The 15,785-nt window shown below is 39.4% G+C and overlaps 1 protein-coding gene across 4 annotated transcripts in view; it reads left to right on the top strand.

The window, feature by feature from the left end:
* Positions 1–15,785, top strand: part of LOC129758813 (uncharacterized) — a 147,499-nt gene that overhangs the window by 111,588 nt on the left and 20,126 nt on the right. The window lies entirely within an intron of this gene.

Here is a 15,785-nt window from a genome sequence, read left to right as displayed (position 1 = left end):
CCTCAGGTGGTCTTTCGGACGGAACAAATCGGTGGACGAATGCTGCTAATAAATTAGCAAATTGTGCAATTTTCATCGCGATTTCGCTATAGACCGGGCTATACCCGGTACTTGATATGTTTAATTAATGAACGTGACATCCGGACAGGTGGAATATTGAAAATTCTGTCGAAACATTGATGTTCGGATGTATTATTCAAAGTCTATCAATCAGAGAATAGTTGACAAGAGATTATTAATTTGGAGTTTTCAAAATTGATTCCAATGTCTATCTACTTCAAATGAAAAGTTATAAGTAGTTCTTTTAATTTTATTTATTTTATTAGAGAGGCTTGCTTGGTAGATTCGCCTCTGAAGTAGTTCATTAAGCAATGGGCGGCTTAATATCAGCTTAACATACGGTTAAAGTGAAAGATACTCTTGTACAACGTCAATGCTACATTGTTACCAGAAATGTATTTTAAACCGTAGATTTCTTAGCAACATAGCCAGGATGCCTTAACGATTAGTGAAGTTATATTTTATGTTGTTATGTTATCGTTTTAGAACTCTGAAGCAAATAGATCAATCCATTATATACTTTTAAGCCTATTAATCATTTATTATTCACATTCAAGTTCCCTCATTGTCTTACCAGGTCCCTATTTCCTTCGTAAATATACACTGGAATTGTCTCCAGTTTTTCCACCTTCTTCAGCGATAAGTTCAAAATTTTGCGGTTGCGGTTGCGGTGCGAATGGTTCTAAATTTCTTCGCTCGGATCAACCGCGAATATCCTATTCGCATAGGTCGGATGAGATCTAAGTCGCTATAAAATGGTCTTGCCTTAAAATTAGGCAGATCTAAAATGCGTAGGTTTTGCATAGCACACGTCGTGCCTCACTGAAGATCGTACGTTGACTGACGACCGCTCACAACACGACAGCTTAGCCGTCGTGTATGCATGCAGTAAGGATGATGGGGGGAGTTGGCCAACTCAGAATGGTCTATCAGCCGAGAAAGCGTCGTGCTCGCAATCATCGGCTACACATCTCCCCCCTACAAAAAGATTTAAAGTTAAAACGGAAACAATTTTTTTGAAAAATTTAAACAGAGAATATGCAAACACCCAGATATTTTATTTCTCTTCCTCGATCCTTGAACAAAAAAACGATGTATGCACAGTTAACACACACCAGTCATGTCCATATTTAAATCTTTTGACTCAACGCTCACTTTGAATCAGTTTATTTCCCCAACAGTTTTATATAACGTTTTAAATATACTAAGAAGCAAACTAGCTCGTAACTATCAAATATCGTGGTACTTTTATTTCTCTAGCCATTCGTAAACTTTCTTCAATTTATGGTTCAGATATACTCTTAGAGCCTTTTTCCACAGATGTCTTATTCAATCCAAATCTATATTAGTATCAGACCTTTTTGATACGTGAATCAATCTTCCAAGTCCAACGTAAGTTCGTAATGTAATCTCTCAGAACACTTTCCCTGTTAGTCCTCCCGATCCAAAGGAAATTCATGAAGTGATCCTTCAGAACACTTTTCATGTTGGTCCTCCCAATCCAACGTAAATTCATAAGGTGACACATGTCAGATTGACTTTTGCTAATATGATACGTCGATAGGTTAAATATATTGTGGTGACCATGTACTCGTTAAATAAGTGCTCCGACTCAACTGGAAAATAATAATGTTGTTTGATTGTATAACGCTAGACCTCTCGTTTCACCACTTATCTATTCAAAGACCTTCCATCTCAACCCGTTCTTTCGACTTTAACTTATTAGAAGTTTTCTAACAACAAATTCAAACACTTCGATTCAACTATTCGAAACTTTATTTCCTTCTATATTTTTGCATTTTACAATCACATTTCCTAAGATGTCATGATTTTTTCTTTATCTTACAATAAAAAAAAAGTTTTGGCTCTTAGCTCTATTGGCAAATTCCAACATACATGTTCTGAGAATTGTCATGAGTAAAATCATTGCCATATTCATTTGAATTTTTGTAAGGTTTTGACTCTTTTTTTAATTTTTTTTCTGTTATTTTTTCTTCAAGCAAATGGTTTACAAAATCACTATTTTCAAATTTTTCATTATTATTTTTAATAAAATGGTATCTTGTATGAATTATAATTCATTTTTTAACTTGAATTTTGAGAAACGAAATCGTCAACTCGTTCAGCTCTGTATTTCATTCAATAATACTGCCTAATCAATAAGAACAAACATTTCCATATTATTTTTGAATCAATTTTTGTTTTATTTTGGGGCATATTATTAATTGTGCTCTAAATTTTTCTCCATAACGAGACTGAATACTTAGATATTTAAGAAGAGGCAGAATCACATGTGTCAAGTTTCAAAACATCTATGAGAGGAATCAGAATTCAAGCGGGATAGATTTCATAGAATTTTAAACGAGTTTTCCCATATAAAAATAAATTAAATTTATCACAGTCAATAAGTCATCCAAAATTGTTTTGAAATCAAAACCAGAGACTCATGAATTTCAGCTTTAAAAAAAATTCCATTTTTTTTTCGTTTTGATCACCAACGGAAATTTTTCGCTTTGTTTTCCTATGCATCCTAAAAATTCAATAGATGATTTTCTTTTTTTGAAAATGATTCCCAACCAAAGAATCTCTGAAACGTTAGAAATGTATAAAATTAAGTAAATTCTGTACGGTACTGGAAGCTTAATAAATTGTACAAGTTGATTATTATTGAAAATAATCCTTTAGAATAAATTTCAACCACTCAGCTTAAAAAAGCCATCCGATTTTGTCCATTTAAAACCATGCGTTATAAGCAATGCTGCATACATTCATGTAATTTATTAATATTGAATGAGTTTTTGCACATGTCTTTTAACGCATCAAGTTCTTATCTCCAATGAGATCAAAATAAACAAAACTACTTTAAAATAAATAATGTTCAATCTCTTGAAGTCTGATTGTGCCCAATAGTAAAAGTGAACCAGTTTTATGGAAATTCTCGCGAGTTAGTTTACTTTTCGCTGTCGCTTATTTACCGACTAATTATGAAGGCCGAGCGATTTGATTACACTGAAGGGGATCACTGAGCCAATAAAAGCTGTTAATGTCACGTTGACGTTGGTCAATTCAATGCTTAATAGCTTTATATGGGCCAGATAAATGTTTAATTAGTTTGACGTTTCCCTCGCAAGCCAACCAATTACACGCTTAGGAAGAGTAACTCATTTCTGAGTTTTTAATCATTTGTACAGTAAATGAGGACAGACTTTATAAATAAAATATATGTAAATGATTTGTGAATATGAGGTGGAATGATACCATAAGTTGTAGTCGAATTTAGTTGTCTGACGCCATCTTCAAATCCAAAATGACGGCTTCCACCTGATTCTGAAAACGAATAAAAATGACATTAAATCCCCACAATATGGGTATTGGGTAAAAGGGCTAAACGAGTCAAATTTTGCTATCTGACACCATTCAAGATGGTGACTTCCGCTGATTTTAAAATGCTGTTAATGGTAGAAAATCTGTTAAAAATTTCATTGGATGTTGATTTTGAAGATGTCGACTGTATGTTTTAGTGTTTTATTTACGGCAAATCAGTCCAATTTATTTTCATAAACGACGTTTATTTTATTCCGACGTTTCGGTGTCTATTAACAACACCATCATCAGGGATCCTACAATTATTTTTATGATAATACTAAAGTGTACTGTTTGTGTTGATAGTCCTATTTCATAAGTCTACTTACAAAGTTTTCGTTTATTACTTGTTTTTTTTTTTTTTTTTTTTGTAAAAACGTACTGTCCGGATTATTTGGTGTAGAATCAATTTGAAATTCAAAATTTAAATTAATCTCCAAACTTTCTATGAAAAGCACTGTTGTGTACTTTCAGTCGGTACTACTGTTTTGCAATGTTTCTTCTCGCGTTGTTTTTGGTTCGTTCTGACAAGCCAGTTTGCCTTGAACTAGTGCTCGTCCTTAGCAGTTTTTTTTGTCTTCTTTAGGTTCCGCTTGACAAAAGCCCAGTATTTCTCAATTGGGCAGAGCTCTGGCGTGTTGGGAGGGTTCTTGTCCTTGAGAACCACCTGCACTTTGTTGGCGGCGTACCACTCCATGGCCTTTTTACCGTAATGGCAAAATGCCAAATCCGGCCAAAACAGTACGGAACAACCGTGTTTCTTCAGGAAAGGCAGGAGACGTTTATCCAAACACTCTTTTACGTAAATTTCTTGGTTGACAGTCCCGGAAGCTATGAAAATGCTGCTTTTCAAGCCACAGGTACAGATGGCTTGCCAAACCAGATATTTCTTCGCGAACTTTGACAGTTTCATGTGCTTGAAAATATCTGCTACCTTTCCCCTTCCTTTTGCCGTATAAAACTCTCGTCCCGGAAGCTGCTTGTAGTCGGCTTTGACGTAGGTTTCGTCGTCCATTACCACGCAGTCAAACTTCGTCAGCATCGTCGTGTACAGCCTCCGGGATCGCGCTTTGGCCGTCGTATTTTGTATATCATCGCGATTTGGAGTCACTACCTTCTTGTAAGTCGATAGTCCAACTCGTTTTTTGGCTCGATGCACGGTTGTAGACGATACACCCAGCTTATTTTCGGCATCTCGGAGAGAGAGGTTAGGGTTTCGCTTGAGAATACCGGCAACTCTCTTTGTCGTCTCAGCGGCTTCCGGTTTTCGATTTCCACCCGATCCAGACTTCCTGGCTGTCGACAAAAGTTCCCCAAACACTTTAATTACATTTGTAACGGTTGATTTGGCAACTTTTAGAGATTTTGTCAGCTTTGCGTGCGAGTAGCTCAGATTTTCGCAAACTTTTAATACGCTGCTCTTCTTTCTTGGACGGCATTTTGACAACTGAAAAGTGAATTCCCAAATCAAAATAGGAGCATCATTCTACACACACACCTTCAAAATGAGGGGTGTTCAGGTTTCTTAAATGCAAAATTGAAAAAAATACGTCAAGTTGATATTGACCAAACTTTGATCGTATCACCCTTTGTTGTGGAGGAAAACTAGCTGCATATAAAATGCCATAAGAAAACCACAATAATTTTTTCTAATGCTAGTTGGCTTAATAGGTGTTACTCTTAGGCTTAAACTCTCTGACATTGATTCAGGAAGCAACGGATCTATATCAGACCCAATCAGACATTATAAATGTTCACAAATGTCCCACAATGATTCAATTAGTATTTTTCTAGCTTCTCAAAAGCGAAATTTCATTATGTTTTTTTGGTCAATTGGATCAATCCAATTTGTTTCAAATATTTTTACAACAAAATACTCGGATCGAACTCAAAACCAAGCACAAGGGGGTCGATAATTGGTAATGGAAACATGTGATTTTGCATACAATTTTGTAAATTCAACAGAAAATCTTTAAATAAACTCTTAAAAGCTACGAAGTTATGATAGTCGATGAATTTCCACAAATTCTGCCACAGTAGTATCTTTGAGTAAATTTTCCAATATTCCGTAAAAAAAATTAATTGCCCTGCAAATGTCACCATATAGTCGGTTAAGGTCAAGTCTGCACCAAATTACCCCATTAAACGCACCTTAGCATCGCTTTAAATGAACCGCCCCAGAAATTACACCATGCGCCGTCATCTGCATTACACCGCGATCCACCTGAACAACCATAATAGGCGACTAAATAAGACTTATCTACAATTGACACGCGTCTTGCGGCATTTAAGTTGGTTTTGAGGCGTTTTTCCATCTTCTTTTACCTACCCTCAGTCCACACATTGCAAAACCCCTTCGCCTGAGAATTAATGCGATCACTGGGGAAAAAGGCGCTTTGCATCCGATTCATTTCCACTTCTGCAGGGCAAATTTTATTTTTCACGTCCGTCCGTGTCGGTTTGCTGGCCTCAGTGCACGAACAATGCCATGATGCATAAAACAGTTTATTGGACGCGCTTGCATTCGAGTGGTTCTCAAATGATCGAAAATTGAAAAATTGAAACCCAAAATTTTATTAAAATCCAATGACAAAATGATAATTTAGAATACTTAGCAGTAAGACAATATGACAATAAGAAATACAAATAAAGCAGTATGAAAATTATTTTATTTATTTATTCATCTAACATTGACTAAAGACCACGAAATGTTCTTTAAATGAATTTAAAAACCACTGCCAAAGCTAAGCATCTCAGAATGTAAACAATATGTTTTCATGTCGTCATCTAGCGCCAGTTTCCCATTAGTTAACTACAGAAAGCGTGCCGTCCGCATGGCTGTTCAAAGGCTGGGCCCTCTGTAAAAATGACCGCCATGGCGTTGTCTTCCATTCCTTCGCCAAGCATTTTTGTTTGTTGAAACGAAACATGAAAAAAAAATCAATTACAACATAGCGGAGATCCATGCATCAGGTGCAAATTATGATGTTCGTCTAATTGTAGACACCACCTGACCCGCATTGATGAAAGGTTTCACTCGTAAGCTCGGTCGCTTATTGTTGTTGTTATTGTTAACAGCTGTAAGCGTGTATTAAAATCTGCTTCATTTATTGAAGGGGAGGTTTGGGGGCTGCTACCTATCTTCGAATAGAGGAAAAAAGCTTAGCAGACTCCAGTAAGTCTGTGAAGGGCAGCTACGATTTTTCGTCAACCTTTTGCCTTTTGCATACATAATTACGCACAATGTCAAAAGAAGGCGGAACTAAGAAGATGTCAATGTAACGAACGAGTTGACCTTTGGAAGTGAACCTCAATCATTAACAATGATCTTCTCGTATTTTGCCCTCTAGGATCTATTCTTATGAGCTTCAATGAATGACCTTTGAGAACTTACATGGCATGACATTTCGAAACTCATCATTTGTCCTAAATGTCACAACGGGTCTCTTTTGAGTTACATTCCAGATAAAGCTTAACAAAAATTTAAAAATACTTTTTCATAGATTTTTAGCATATGTAAATTTTCTCATTTGTAGGCAAAGAACCCCAAAAATTGTAGGATTATTGAATTTCAAATCCAAATTTGTCTTTTTCCGATTTGCTGCGCCGAAGTTATTCAGAAAATGAAGCGTGACGTGAGGACGTGCGAGAAAATGACTTTTCCGAAAAAAAACACATTACAATTAAGCAAAACAAAAATATGTTCTAGAAATTTGTAGCGGAAAATTTTTTCACAAATTTCTCTCATATGGTTTTGATATAAAAATCAAATAGTTATAGAAATCTAGGTTGAAAACAGATTTTTCGTTCCGTCGTCACGGAACGTTTTCATAGCCCTACAACGGCATGGCGAATTGTCAGCTTTCTGAGAAAAACATTATTTCAATTGTGAATAGTCACGAGGAAAATACAAAAATGTTTTGTACTATGAAATTTTGTTTATACATTCCAAATTACACTTGTTGTTACGCGAACTTTCGGAGTTATTTGAAGCAATCGTCCGTTTTATTTTATGGATGTGATAGCTCAAAACTGTAATTATTTTTCATTTTGATTAGTATTAAATTAGGTTAACAAATTTGAATGACTTACATATTAAATCTCCTAGTCACTATTTTCGTAACAACTGTTTTAATTTTGATTGTGAGTTTAGCCGAATATACTCTTTCGATAAACGTGCTATATGGTTCACAATCGATTTCAGAATGACATTTTTATTTCCTGTTCTACAAAGCAGTGGAGCCTATTCTGACAAGTATCTAGATCACTGTCATTATGGTTTCTATATACTATAAACAGTATTGCTAAAATAGCACGCAACATCCTCCCCCTCATGTCACCGTAGTCTCTGCATCGGTGTCATGCACTCCGACATCTAGCAGTGCGATTTTGGTAAACGGTCTGGTTAAAATACCCTTGTTTGTTTGTAGATCTGCGGCTCTGGCTATGCCATCTTTACCCAAATGAGTTTTCAGAACCTTTCCACGTATCCAACGATTCCTGACACCCTCATCCACAATTACAACCAACTCACCCTCTTTTATCGGACGTACTTCTTCAAACCATTTTGTCCTACGTGTAATGGTTGGTAGGTACTCGACTATCCAGCGTCTCCAGAAGCATTGTAGAACATATTGTATCGTATCCCAACTTCTTTTAAAGGCAACAGCTTGTTCTACTGGTTTTTTCATACCCTGGCGCACTCCTTGAGAACTCATCAGCAAAAAATGATTAGGTGTCAGCGATTCATCATTTTCTGTTTCCAGCGGAATAAATGTCAACGGCCTCGAGTTCACCATGTGTTCTGCTTCCGCCAATACGGTGCTAAGTGATTCGTCGTCAAGTTTCCTTTCTGTCGGTATCGATCCTAATGCTGCCTTAACCGATCTCACCATCCTTTCCCAGCACCCGCCCATATGCGGCGCTGCGGGGGGAATAAAATGCCACTGCGTCGACGTGTCGGTAAAAGTGCTGCTAAGTTCGTTGTTGATTTTCTGCATCTCTGCTTGTAGCTCACGACTAACACCCAAGAAATTGGTTCCGTTGTCCGTATAAATTTCTTCAGGCGCACCTCGACGAGCAATGAATCGCCGAATCGCCTTCTTACATGAATCACTTGTCAACGTCGCTGCCACTTCCAAATGTATAGCTCTTATGGTCAGGCATGTAAAGAGCACAACCCAACGTTTCACTGCTGATCTTCCCACCTTAACCAAGTATGGCCCGAAATAATCGATTCCCAAATAAGTAAAGGGGCGCAGAAAGGGAGTGATTCTCACTCTGGGAAGTGGCCCCATTATTGGTGCTGCCGGCACTGTCGTGTAAACCCGACACCACATGCAGTTCTTCTTGGCCAATTGCACTTGTACTCGTAGTCGAGGAATTCGAAACCTCTGTCGAATTTCGTTGGTCACTGTTTCGTTATTCGCATGATGGTGTTTCCGATGCATCCAGTCCAGTAACAAAACGGTGATCCGATGATTTTTGGGAAGTATTATAGGGTACTTTGCGTCATAGGGTAACCAATCAGCCGCTTCCAAACGCCCACTTACTCTCAAGACGCCTGCTTCATCTAGAAAGGCGTTGTAGCTTGCTATCGGACTTGATTTCTTAATTTTCCGTTTCTTCTCCAACGTGACATTCTTGTTATAATTCAAAACTGCAATTTCCTCACCGAACTCAGCTTGTGCTACTTTCCACAAAGTTTGCTCCGCTTTTCTTAGGTGTTCACTAGTCAATTTTTTCGACTCCATTTTCCTGGAATCGATGAAGCAATGGACGTAGCCTGTAGCACGTAGCAGCCTTTCCCATTTGGAAAAGGGAGTGGGATCGACGATCGGTTCTGATAAAACGTGTGTGTTGATACGGAATGAACGCACCTCCTCGATTGTTTCCGGTACAGCACGATCTTTAGGCCATTCTTCTTGTTCATCATAAAGGAAACTTGGGGCTCTAAACCAACGGCCTTCCGGTTCAAACGACGGTCCTTTCCCCCATTTCGTTGCGTCGTCAGCGACGTTGAGGCGAGTTGGAACCCATCTCCACTCGTCGATTCGAGACGATTCCAGAATTTCGTTGATTCGGTGTCCCACATACAAACTATACTTCCGTAGATCCGACCTGATCCAAGCAAGGACCGTTGAAGAGTCGCTCCAGAAAAAGGTCTGCTTGACTTCCAGTGAATGCTCTAATTCAATCGTTTTTCTAATCCGAACACCTAAAACCGCCGCAAGTAATTCCAAACGTGGGATAGATAACAGCTTCAGCGGTGCAACCTTGGTCTTAGATGAAACGAGGGTACACCGAACTACACCACAATCCACAATTCTGAAAAATGCAACTGCTGCATACGCCTGCTCACTAGCGTCTACAAATATATGAAGTTGCAGGCTCTGGAAACTGTCTTTGCGATACCCAGGGAAGTAACATCGATGGATATGGACCATTTCTATTTTCCTCAAAAACTCTATCCAAAGCTTGAAACGTGCCACATTTTCAGGGGTAATCGGTTCGTCCCATCCGGTTTTTGATCTCCAAACTTCTTGTAAAAGTATTTTACCATGAATTACGAAATTTGAAACCATGCCGAGCGGGTCATAAATGCTCATCACGAGTCTAAGAAGTTGTCGTTTTGTGGGAACCACTTCACCCAAGATCAAATCAGTTACTTCCTTACGGAATACCAGTGAGAATGAGAAGGTATCTGTTATCGGTTGCCAAACCATTCCGAGAAGACGTTCCTCCACTACTTCTCCTGACTCACCATCAAATCGTAAAGCTTTAACGCTAGCAGGATCCACTTCACCTAGTTTCTCCAGAACTAATTTAGAGCTTGACAACCAGTTAACTATTTGGAATCCCCCGTTGGCATGGACCTTCGACACCTGCTCGACTAACTCCATCGCCTCCTCTGGTGTATCAACGCTTTGAAGATAATCATCAACGTAGTGTGAATCCATGATCGCTGCTGCTGCTTTAGGGTATCTGTCCGCATGTTCGGCTGCATTCAAGTTTTTCACATACTGGGAATGTGCAGGTGAGCATGTGGCACCGAATATAGCAACGTCGGCTACCATCGTCTGGATATCTTGGTCTGGAGTGTCCCGCCACAGGAAAAGCTGGGCGGAGCGATCTTCCTTCCGCACAGTCATCTGGTGGAACATCTCTCTGATGTCACCTGAAATGGCCACCTCCCTTTCTCGATAACGAAATAAAACGGACAATAAAGAAGTCAATAGATCTGGACCTTTCATCAGCATGCTGTTCAGTGAAACTCCCTCGACCTTCGCCGCAGCGTCCCAAATTAGACGAACTTTTCCCGGCTTTTTATCGTTCAGTACAATTCCAAGTGGCAGGTACCATGTCCGTCGGATATCAAAGGATTGAATTTCTGCTTCCGAAGCCTGATGTGCGTATCCCTTTTGCTGATATGCTAATATTTGTTGTCGAACCGAGTGGTACAAAGCTGGATTCTGATGGAGCCGTTTTTCCAAACATTTGAATCGTTTTTCAGCCATAGGCTTACTTTCGGGAAACTCCACGTAATCGTATCGCCACAGCAACCCCACTTCAAAACGACCGTCTGTGCCTCTTTTCGTTGTAGATTCCAAAATGTGTTGTGCTCGAAGATCATCAGCTGATTTTCTCTCTGGAGCCACCGTTACTCCCAAACTCTCAAACTCAAAGAACTGTCGAACATATTCATGAAGATCTTGTTCCTCTCTAGCGCAAACATGCATTTGACGATGCGGCATACTTTCTGCTCCCCCTGGTAAGCAACCCTGCACTGACCAGCCAATGCGAGACTTCATCGCTACCGGTTCTCCTGTACCTCCTTCTCTGGCCTTCAAAGTTGTCAGTAAATGCATATTGCTGAGACCAATAAGTATTCCTGGCACTGCTGAATTAAAACTCGCCACCGGAAGACCCCTGAGATGACTATATTCTCTAGACAACGCTTCGTAATTAATGCTTTGTTCAGGAAGACCAAGACAATCTACTGTATAAACTTTCGACAAAGGAAACCGAATTCCACTACTATTGGCTGCTATCTCTAACTCCACGATCCTGGTTCCGGAAATCGTTTTAGTTACGCCTCCAGTCCATTGAATACACAAAGACGTTGCTTTTCCTTCTGCTCCTAATTGTCTGGCTATATTGTCCTCTAACAATGTTACTGCAGAACCGTCGTCTAAAAAGGCAAACGTTTCCACCTTTCCTTTGGGACCGTACAGAGTGACTGGAAGAATTCGATACAGGATTGAACTACTCACTTGCCGATGGATAGAAACTGTTGCAACTGTTGCCTCAGGAGCCTTTGGTTCGAAATGCAGCAGTCGATGATGCTTCTTCTGGCAATTGTTGGTTCCGCATACTTCTCCTTTGCATGGCCAACGACGGTGCGGCGTAAGACAACGACGACATACTTTGCGTTCTTTCACTAACGACCAACGATCATCTAATGACATGTTTATAAATCTAGAACACTTTTCCATCGACCTACACTTTCCCTTGCAAGCTATGCACGATTTGAATTCTGCTCCCGTATCTGGAGGATGGTTTATATTAGGAACTTCAGTTAAATCACCAGATATATTCACGGCTGTGTGGGTGTTCACGAACGCTTTGTTCTTGGACTTGACCCGATCATCCCGGCGTAACGTAATCTTACTCGTGGCAGCTGTAACCATTTCCATATACTGACCAAACGATTGAAGGTCCACTGTGGGTAGCTGATGTTGGTAAAGTGCCCAATTAAACTGAACGACAGGCGGTAACTTATCCACCAGCTCCTGTAGAAGATTTGTATTCCCCATATGACTTTCCATGCCGACCGCTCTCAGATGACTGCACATGTTCTGCACTGCGAGGCCAAAACTTACAAGTGTGTCCAACCGATCTTCTTTCGGGGCTGGAGTGGAACGAATTTTACTTATCATATGATGTACGATTTGTGTAGGACGACCATAAAGCGTTTGCAAAGTGGAAATAACTTTCGAAACGGTGGATGGATGCAAAAGAAAGCTATGAACCTCTTCTTTTGCTTTCCCCTTCAAACATCGCTGAAGACGTAAAAGATTTTCGGAATCGGAAAACCCACACGCATTCGAAGACTGCTCGTAGCTGGTGATAAACAGTGGCCAATCAAGAGGATTCCCATCGAATATTGGCAAGTCCTTAGCGAACACATGACGAGCTACCATTTGCGTGGGAGTTGGACCATACTGAAACTGCGTATTATTTTCTACAGGGTGTTGAAAATCGTTCGGGTGTGTTTGAATGTATGTGGGTTGGATTGGTGGTGTGTAATTAGGAAAAATATTTAGTGGAGAGGGTGCCTGAGGTTCAAAGAAAATTTGTGAACGCGCCCCAACTGGAGAGCTTATGGGTGCGGTAAACACATTTGAAAACTCTGGGTTCATATTTGCATTTTGGTTCGGAATCGTGGTACTTACCGGTGACGTAGCAGATGGAGGAGGAGGAATGTTACCTGTTCGGGGACTAATATTGAAAACACTATCCCCTAAGCTTGGTTGTCGTCCATGAGCTACATCTAACTCATCGCGTAACTGCTTTTCCACCCGTCGAAGTTGGTTCAGCTCGTCGTCACGTTTCTCCAAATCTAGCAAGCGCTGTCTGTAGATTCCTTCGTGATGTTCCCGAAATTCTTGCAGTTGCTGTCGAAGATCTGCTTCCACCTTCCTCATTCTGTCTGCCTCTGCTTGCCGCTGTATATCCAAATGTTTAAGCTTTTCCGTCAACTCCATTTCTCGTTTCCTACGAATGTCGTTTTCCTTTTCGTGCATCTGCTGCAGCTCACGAACCTTGCGTACTCCAATCGTTTCGCGTTGCCACTGTTCGAAGGATGGTTTAACGGTTTTGGGTATAGTTCCTGTTGGTTTCCGGTAGCTTAGCTGATCCTCGAGCATGTTAACGAATGGTTGGATATCGACTTTTGGAATGTGATTCAGGGACATGTCTGTCGATACCTCTGAGCCACCCTCAGGTAGGAAACCGATAGAAATGCTGTCAATCGTTCTTGGCCTGCCTTCTAAAGTCGATTCAACTATGGGAGTCGATGTCATTTTACCACACAGTTTCTCAATTGTTGCTGTTCCAGGTTCGTTGGTCCGAACATCGGGTTTAGGCGTTTGTCCAACAACACCTCGGCCGGATTTCTCGGTCGCAACCGCTTGCTCTCGAACCCAATTCGCAGTTCTGGAACGCGACTGCCCACTGTGGTAACTACGTTCACTTTTACCGTCCTCCACATCGTCTTGCTGTTTGAGTAACTCGTACCGTTTATCCAAGTAGGCACGATCCCGCTCCAATTTCGCATTTGCCGCGTCATTCTGCAGTTTTAGTTCCTCTTCCAGTTTCTCCAAATCCCTAGCAATTTTCGCTCGGCGAGTGCTGCTGGAAGTGGATTGCCCAGTAGCAGAGCTCGGTGGTGGTACTGGTATTCGCGGAACACAGAGAGCACAACGGTAAACGATATCTTTCGCTGTTTCTGTGGTAACACCTGCGCACGCAAAATGGTCCCATCTTTCGCACGATACACACTGCACCATAAATCGTTCCGCGCCATTCGGTCGTTTACAAAACCGGCAATCGTTCTTGTTAGCCCGGTCAACATCCACAAAACTCGGAACAAACGTATCACCCCCCTGGGAATCTTTGTTGACGTTTTCCTCAACCAGGTTATGTCCATCTTGTTCTCGAGAAGCGCGTGTCTGTGAACGGGTCTGGGGCCTATTCATCACGATCACGTTCGTAATGTTAATATTTTTGAGTGTTGTTACGCGAACTTTCGGAGTTATTTGAAGCAATCGTCCGTTTTATTTTATGGATGTGATAGCTCAAAACTGTAATTATTTTTCATTTTGATTAGTATTAAATTAGGTTAACAAATTTGAATGACTTACATATTAAATCTCCTAGTCACTATTTTCGTAACAACTGTTTTAATTTTGATTGTGAGTTTAGCCGAATATACTCTTTCGATAAACGTGCTATATGGTTCACAATCGATTTCAGAATGACATTTTTATTTCCTGTTCTACAAAGCAGTGGAGCCTATTCTGACAAGTATCTAGATCACTGTCATTATGGTTTCTATATACTATAAACAGTATTGCTAAAATAGCACGCAACAACACTGAATGCTTCCTAGAGCGCTTAAGTAATTTTAGAACACATCAGAATGTAGATCTTGGCTTGTTTTAACTTTGTGTCGAAGATTGCAAATCGTTTCGTCTTAAGTTCTACAACGTTCCAGATTAAAAAAAAAAATGTTTCATGGTCTTGTTTAACATTTTGTGAAGAGATTCACCTTAATTTATGTCTGCTACTTAATTTATCGGTCTTATCGGTGAAAAGTGATGTCCTTTTTAGTAGAGACATCTTGAGATTATGAAATTTTCATAGACGGAAAGAAATGAAAGATGGTGGAAATGAGCGGGTAGAATTTATTTAGAGACTTTATCATCACATACTAAATTTTTGTTCAGCACGGGTAAACAATTTATGATGATTATGCTTCTAAATAAATTCTACCCGCTCATTTTCACCATCTTTCGTCTCTTCTAACTTTTTCTCCGTACATAAAAAAATCATAATCTTAACATGTCCCTTCTAAAAAGAACATCGCTTTTCACCAATAAAGCCGATCTAATAAGTTTTTTTGTTCTACCAATTATTCTTGGGATAAAGTTGTAGAACTAAAACGTGTTCGGAAAATTTGTGAATTTTGTTGAAATCAACAACTTTGTAGAAGAAACGTAAGTCCTAAAATGCTTAACAAAAATGTTAGCCATTTGATCTCGCTAATGTTAGTATACAGATATGGGTTCCCTAATAAATTAAACATTAGAACTTACGGGATTCTAGGATTTATCAAATTTTCACACGAAAAATATTAAATGAGTTTCATTCAACTTTGAAAATAAATTACATTTTAATATTTCAACACTTTTCAACATGATAATATGATTTTAATTTTTTTTTGAATGTAAAGCTGAGCTTCAGCTTAAATGTTTGAGTTCTTTCTTCTTCTTCTTCTTCTTCTTCTTCTTCTTCTTCTTCTTCTTCTTCTTCTTCTTCTTCTTCTTCTTCTTCTTCTTCTTCTTCTTCTTCTTCTTCTTCTTCTTTCTTTGTAGGAACTGCCGTTTGAGTTTCAATATCCAATAAGTTTAAGTTGCAGTTTTGTACATCTGATTCGGATCAAGTTTTGTTATCAAAATCTTTGATTGAAATTCCTCTGTTTCTTATAATTGTCAAGCCAATTTATGACATTTATGAGCTTTCACGAAAGAAGTGATATTGGTTTTTCTGATTTCTTAATTGATCGTTGATAATTGATT

Source organism: Uranotaenia lowii, chromosome 3, assembly GCF_029784155.1.
Source record: "Uranotaenia lowii strain MFRU-FL chromosome 3, ASM2978415v1, whole genome shotgun sequence".
Classification (NCBI taxonomy): Eukaryota; Metazoa; Arthropoda; class Insecta; order Diptera; family Culicidae; genus Uranotaenia; species Uranotaenia lowii.
This window is presented reverse-complemented; position numbering and strand designations above follow the sequence as displayed.